Source organism: Trichechus manatus, unplaced genomic scaffold (assembly GCF_000243295.1).
Source record: "Trichechus manatus latirostris isolate Lorelei unplaced genomic scaffold, TriManLat1.0 scaffold00050, whole genome shotgun sequence".
Classification (NCBI taxonomy): Eukaryota; Metazoa; Chordata; class Mammalia; order Sirenia; family Trichechidae; genus Trichechus; species Trichechus manatus.
In genome coordinates, this window is record NW_004443986.1 from 5,765,624 (window position 1) to 5,773,775 (window position 8,152).

Genomic DNA, 8,152 nt, shown 5'->3' on the forward strand with positions numbered 1-8,152 from the left:
GTTGCATAGTACTCCACTGTGTGTATGTACCATAGTTTGTTTATCCATTCATCTGTTGATGGGCATCTAGGTTGTTTCCATCGTTTTGCTATTGTAAACAATGCTGCCATGAACATAGGTGTGCATATGTCTATTCGAGTGATGGTGAGTCCCTACTTTGAGTAGCAAAGTTCCAAATTGTTTTATACAATCCACACATCTAGAGTACCTATAATTTCACCAGTGAGAATCCATCTCATTACTTGTCTTAGTCACCTAGAGCTGCTATAACAGAAATACCACAAATGGATGGCTTTAACAAAGAGAAGTTTATTCTCTCACAGTCCAGTAGGCTACAAGTCCAAATTCAGGGTGTCACCTCCAGGGAAGTGCTTTCTCTGTTGGCTCTGGAGGAAGGTCCATGTCATCAATCTTCCCTTGGTCTGGGGGTTCTCAGCACAGGAACCTCAGGTCCAAAGGATGTGCTCTGCTCCCGGCACTGCTTTCGTGGTGGTTTTAGGTTCCCCTGTGTCTCTGCTCACTTTTCTTTTATATCTCAAAAGAGATTGGCTTAATACACTGTCCAATCTTGTAGACCTCATCAGTATAACCTCATCATAATGGTAGAGTTTACAACACATAAGGAAATCACATCAGATTACACAATCTTACAATACTGGGTATCATGACATAGCCAAGTTTGATACACACACTTTTTGGGGGACACAATTCAATCTATGACATTACTCAAATGAACAAGTTAAGTCACTGGTTTCACCAATAAAAACTAGCACAACATTACCTACTGATCAAAGATAGAAATTTCAGGAGGGCTGTGCTAGCCACCTCTCAAATATAGCCCTTTCTGATGGCTTGTACATCTTGACTACATCAAGACTGTGCTTCTTGATTAGCATGTCAGTTGACCATTCCTTGAATGTGCTTTCTTGATAGGCACTTGGGTGTTGGCTTAATCTAAAGCACACTCTATATACTGCTTATGCTGTAGTGTTTTAAAATAAATTTTAAGAATCCATAACTCTTGATCTATTTTGTCTTTTGTGTTTCCATAGTAAATATATACTCTCTATGGAGCCCTGGTGGGACAAAGGTAAAGAGCTTGGATGCTAACTGAAATGTCTGGGTTCAAACTTACCAGCCACTCCATGGGAGAAAAGACCTGGTTACCTGCTCCCCTAAATATTTCAGCCTAGGTAATCCTATAGGGCAGTTCTACTCTGTCCTATAGAGTTGTTATGAGTCAGAATCAACTGGAGAGCATACAATATCGACATTGTAATTTTCATAGTTGTGTGATTATTTGATGCTAGCATGAGGGAGAATGCAAATACTAAGAGACTGACTGAATGTTGCATGATACTGAAACTCACAAGATGAATATAGAGGTGACCTCCAAAGACAAGTCTCCCACATTAATAATGAGAGTCTTAATGGTCAGCTGAATTCTCCCTAATAGCGATGGGAGAAGCTTTTTTGCCTTTTCAAAGTTTATTCTTTGAACTTAAATGGGGATGCCCATAACGTAGCTCCCATGGTGACAAATAGACTAATCACATCAAGAGCTTAAGATAATATAAATCAGCATGGTTAATTTCTAGAAAAAGAGTTAGAATGAGAGCCAGAAGACCTGAATTGAAGAGGCACTGGTTCTGACGCATTTGGGACCTCAGATCAATCACTTAATGTTTCTGTCTTTTCACTTTTACCTGTGATGTAGCAAAGCACAATTGTCCTATCTATCTCACAGCATTACCAAGATTATCAAATGAGTTAATATGCTTGAAATACTTTAGAAAAATAATATGCCATAAAAAATGCATAAAATTATCATTTTACATTTAAAACAATATTTAATTTTTATTAATCATCACAGGTCACGTCACTTTTTGTGGCCCTAAACCTGTCAAGAAATTGAGAGAAAACAAAATGATCCTTTTTTACTCCCAAAGCTTTAAGAATTAATGATGCATTACGGTTGGGAAAAGAAACAAGTATATAAATGTTAATCATAAGGATTTGGCTTGTTCAGCGTTCAAAACTGAGAATGCAAAGAATTTAGAATAATGAAACTCAGATATTCTATTCCTAATATTAGAACATATAACCATGAAATCTAGTTTTCTTTGTGTGCTAAAGAAGGAATTGTCACTGTTATCTTCTTTCTTTTCTAAGATTTAATCTTCCCACTTGGATAAAGTATACTTGTGCCATATACACAACCATTTGTTTCAGATTTAAGTAGATGGATATATTCTTTTTTTCCCTCTCTTTATAACCAGGATCACAGACATTATGGAAAGTCTCTTTGAAGTTTTATGCTAAGCACTTTCTGCTAGAATTCTCATTTTCCTCTTCCTCACTATCTTTCCATTGTGATAAATCAATGACATCTCATAGGCTTATCCTTTCAACAAAATTATCATTGCTTTTTTTCATTTTCTTACATTTTTATCCTTGTAATTTTTTTGACTTAGATGACTTAGATTCCACATACCATATTTAAGAATAATGTTATCCATACAGTTTTTCATCTATTAAGCATGTAGTCCCCTACAAAGCATATCACCTTTAAATCATATGGTAATTGTGAAATATATGTTAAATACCAGTAAAATAAAAATAAAACCCTAAGACATTTGTCAGTTTGCCTTAATCTCATCTTTCTACTTTGTCACTGCGTTCTTTAATTTCTTCACTTGTCATAAAAATGCTAGCCCGGATTTTTAAACTCATGTAAGCTACTTACTTTACTAGACACATCTTTTAACATTTTAGACGTGCATATGATCCAGTGGTAATATTGCTGTGTATAAAATCTTTGATGAGTATTATTTATAATTTTCTACATTTATGGTCTTCAAAAGTATATATGTTGGGGAGTGGAGAAAGATGAGGAAGTGAGTGGACTCTCCCATTTACTCCCCCAGCAACTAACTCACTAAACAACCAATAAAAACAAGTACAGACTGAGATTTCAGAACTCTGGATGGAAGCTGAAGTGTTGGACAGTCTGAGTCCAGAAGCAGGAGAAAGGAGGAGTACGAATGCACAGAAGATGGGAGAACCTACCCTCTGACTTTGGGAACACTTGCTCATTGCAGCCATTTTAGGATGGGGCTGGGCAACACCCCAAATGGGAACATAGAAAGAATGCTAATCTGAGGAAACTGTAGCCCATGTTTTTTAAGACAGCACAAGTTGGCTGTGGGAGTTTGTGGGCTATGCAATTGAGAAGGGGTGAAGGGAGACCGTGATGCTGCAAGAGAGTGTTGTTGAATCTTGCTGAGGCCCAAGTTGGATGGGCACTAGGGCCGGGAGGAACTACAAGGGCAACAGGGTGAGGGGAATACTTCAGAATGATAGGAAACACAGAGGAAAATGTCTGGCTCCCTCCCTACAGTGGGACACCATGGGAGAGCCTGTGCAGGGGCCCCCATGAAGGAAAGACAGAGATGGCCCTCCACCCTTACCACAGGAAAGTCAAGCCTCACCACTTACATAAGGGCCTGAGACAAGCTAACCTCCTCTCCCACACATGCATATTGAATTCCAGAGATCAAACATCCAGAACTCCTGAATCATCATTGAAAAACCTAAGTATAAGAGTGTCCTCTAGTGGTTTTCAGGAGAAGATAACAAGCCTACTGCCACTTGCTTGATTCTGACTTATAGCAACCCTGTGGGGTGAAGTGGACCTTCCCTGTGGGGTTCCTGAAGCTGTATTTGCAGAGGCAGGCTGCCACATCTTTCTCCAGTGGAGCAGCTGGTGGGTGTGGGCCCCAGTCTTTCAGTTGGCAGTTGGGTACTGGCCACTGCACCACCAGGTCACCCAATCAGAAAAATTTTCCACAAAAACCAGAATACAAAATTTAAAGTAAAAATAAAAAAGATAATAGAATGGCCCAAATTCAACAAAAAAATAATAAAACACACAAAATCATAAAAAAAAGGACCAATCAAAAGCAAAACATGAAGAAGAGGAAATTTCTCCTGTGGAGGCTAGATTAACACAAAGTATTGATTATTTTCAAACTATGGTACTAAATATGTTTGAAGAAAGCAAAAAGCACACAGAAAACAAACTAGTGGAGATCCAAAAACAAATGGAGGAATAAAATGAGAGACTCAGCAAGGAAATTGAAAATACGTATATAAAACAAAAAAACAAACCCAAAGAGAACTGAAGAATAAGGCAATTGAATTAGAAAAAGCAAGAGAAACACTCAACAATAGAGCAGATAGAAGATAGAATAAATGAACTAGAAGACAAAAACTGAATGTCTCAAGAGAAACAAAAGAAAAGTGAACAAGCCTAAAAGGAAACAAGGTGTTCAATTAAGAAATATAACATTAGAATTATTGGAATCCCAGAGCACCATGGCAACAATAAAGGCGTAGAAACAATTTTCCAAGGATACTCAGAGAAGATTTCCCAGATCTGAACAGAGAACCAAATTTGCTACATGAACCTCAATCAGAAGAGACACAAAAAGATCAACTCTGTGCTGTTTCTTAATAAAATTCTTGAAAACCAAAGACATGGAGAGAACTCTGAAAGCAGCAAGAGAAAACTACAATGCAACATAATGAAAATCTTTCATAATAATCAGTGTGAATTTCTCCCCGGAAACTCTAGAGGCCAAAAGACAATGGAGCTACGTATGTAAAATACTGAATGAAAACAATTGCCAACCAAGGCAAAGTTATCAAAAAATGAGGAAGAAATCAAGACATTCTCAAACAGAAGCTCTGGGAATTTGCCACTACCAGACCAGATTTGCAAGTATTACTTAAGGGAGTACTCCAAAGGGAAAGGCAAGAACATTAACTAAATACTCATATCTATACAAGGGAAAAAAATAAAAAATAAGAGAGAGAAAAGTCTCTAAAAAATGCAACAGCACAGGCAATTATAAGGATCAAATACATGATATTCTCAGAGAATTGACTCAAGAATTTAAATCTTGCAAACAATATAATATCAAGTTTTAAGACATAAGCGCAAAGTAAACTTATTGAATATAGGTTGTATATTGATGTTAATGGAGACACACTAACAGAAATGGGGGAGGGAGGAGCATATCAGGAATAGATTTATTATGTTAAGGTTGTATGTTAACTGTTGTTCATATGTTAAACATTGTTGCAACTGTAAATTGTGCAATGTAATATATGTGGTAACCACAAAGAAATCACCAAGAAAAAAACATTCAGAAGAAAAAAGGAAGAAATCAAAAAGGCTCATCACAAGAAAGCAGCCAAAATACAAACAAAAACAGAAAAATCAGAATTAAAAAAAAAAAAAATGAAACATGCAAAAAAAACAAATAGCAAAATGAGTGAGGTAGAAAATTTGTTTTCAGTAATCACCTTAAATATAAGTAGTCTGAATGCCCCATGTGAAAGGCAAAGAGTGGCAGAATGGATTAAAAAACATGATCCATCCTTTTGCTCTCTACAAGAAACACACCTTAGACATAAAGATACAAATAGATTGAAAATAAAAGGATGGAGAAAAATATTCCATGCAATCAGTAAACAAAAAAGAACAGGGGTGACCATACTGATATCAGACAAGATAGACTTTGAATCAAAATCTCTTACAAGAGATAAAGAAGGACATTACATAATAATAAAAGGGTCAACTTAGCAAGAAGACATAACAATTATAAATATATATGCATCTAACAGCAATGTATCAAAATACATGAAAGAAACGCTGACTAATATGAAAGAAACCTACACTCCACAATAATAGTAGAATTCAACACACCACTTTCAGTTATAGATAATCTAAAAAAGAAGACCACTAAGGACATTGAGAGCTTAAAAAAAGCTATAAGCCAATTCGACCTAGCAGACATATACAGAACACTCCATTCAACAGAAGAACGATACACATTCTTCTCCAGTGCACATGGATAATTTATTTAAACTGACAACTTGAACAAATAGAAAAGGAAGAGCAAAAGAATCCAAAGCTACCATAAAAAGAAAATAATAAAGATCAGGGCAGAAATAAAATAGAAAAATAATAGAAAGAATCAACAAAACCAGAAGTTGGTTCTTTGTAAGGATTAATAAAATAGACAAACCACTGACTAGACTGACAAAACAAAAAATCCAGAAGAGGCAAATAACCAAATTACAAAATGAAATTGGTTACATTACAACCGATCCAACAGAGATGAAGATCATAACAGATTACTATGAAAATTGTACTTCAACAAATTTGAAAACCTAGTTGAAATGGATAAATTCCTAAAAAAACACTACCTATCCAAACTAACATAGAGTTAGAAAATTTGAACAGACCCATTACAAAAGAAGAGATTGAAGATGTCCTCAAAAAACTACCAACAACAACCACAACAGCAAAAAAAGCCCAGGACCAGTTGGCTACACTGGAGAACTCTACCAAACATTCAGAGAAGACTTGACACCAATCCTACTCAACCTCTTCAAAAACAGAAACACTACTGAACTCTTCCTATGAAGCCAGCACAACCCTGATACCTAAACCAGGCAAAGACATCACAAAAAAAGAAAATCATAGACCAATATCCAGAAAGAACATAGATGGAGAAATTTCAAAACAACTCTAGCCAACAGACTTCAGCAACATATCAAAAGGATAATACATCATGATCAAGTGGCATTCATACCAGGATAACAAGGGTGGTTCAACATTTGAAAATCAATCAATGTAATGTACCACATAAATAAAACAAAGGAAAATAACTTTCTGGTTATATCAATTGATGTAGAAAAGGCATTTGATAAAATTCAACACCTTTCCTGATAAAAATTCTCAGGAATGCAACATTGCATTGATTAAGGATAGGGTTGCACAACCGATTTTTGTAATTGCTGTCAATAAGTTGTACACCTGTAAAAGCTGAATTGGCAAAAGTTGTGTGATAGACATATTTACAAGAGCAATAAAAAAAAAAGAGTAGCTGCTGAGACTGCTTATGTATAACCAAAATCATCATGGTATTTGGTTTCTTGGTTTGGAGGTTTAGAGTGAAGGGTTCATGGAACATTGCAGTTAATTGACCTAATAACTTGTTTAATGCTTCTGTTCTACTCCTAGTTCATTGCCTAGTGCCTGGGGTCTTAAAAGCTTGTAAGTGACCATCCAAGGCATGACAATCAGTCTCTATTCACCTGGAGCAACAGAGGAAGAAGGAGTATCAGGAATATAAGGAGGATATGGAATGTGTGGCTAATTGCCTCCATGAACAACTGCCTCCTTTGCCATAAGACCAGATGAACTGAATGGTGCCCAGCTACCATCACTGAACATTTTGATCAAAGATTCTATAGAAGAATCCTGATCAAAAGGGGGAATATGCAGAATAGAATTTAAAAATATCAAAGACTCCAGACTTCCTGGAGTCATGAAGGTTGGATGAGCCCCTGAAACTATTGTCCTGAGACAATCTTTAAATCTTAAACCAAAAATATTCCTAAAAGTCTTCTTAAAACCAACAATGGTTTAGCTTAACTAGTAAAAAATGTCTGCCTTGAGCATTATGCTCTTTTATGAAGTATCTATATAGAATCAAATTGACAATAGCAACTTGAAGGATTAGATAGTAACCTTAAGGAGCAGTAAGTTTATGTTAATGAGGGAGGAACAACTCAGAAAAGGAGAGTGAGAATGGTTTCATAACTTGAAGAATGCAATCAATGTCACTAAATGGCACATGTAGAAACTGTTGAATTGGTGTATGTTTTGCTGTGTATATTCTCAGCAACAACAACAAATTAACAATTAAAAAACTCTCAGTAAAATAGGAATAAAATCAAAAACAACTGCCGGCTGTTGAATCAATTCCGACTCATAGCAACTCCATAGGGTTTCCAAGGCTGTAAATGTCTACAGAAGCAGATTACCACATCTTTCTCCAGCAGAGGCACTGGTGGTTTTGAACTGCCAACCTTTTGGTTAGCAGTTGATCAGTTTAACCACTGCACCAGCAGGGCTCCTCAAAATAGGAATAGAAGGGACTTCCGGCAAGATGGTGCTCTAGGCAGAAACACCATGCCGTCCCTCCACAACAAAGATCCGAAAAACTAAGCCAAACAGAGAATCAACAATCCTGAAACCCTAGAACATCAAATGAAGAGATAAAGAACTCAGCCG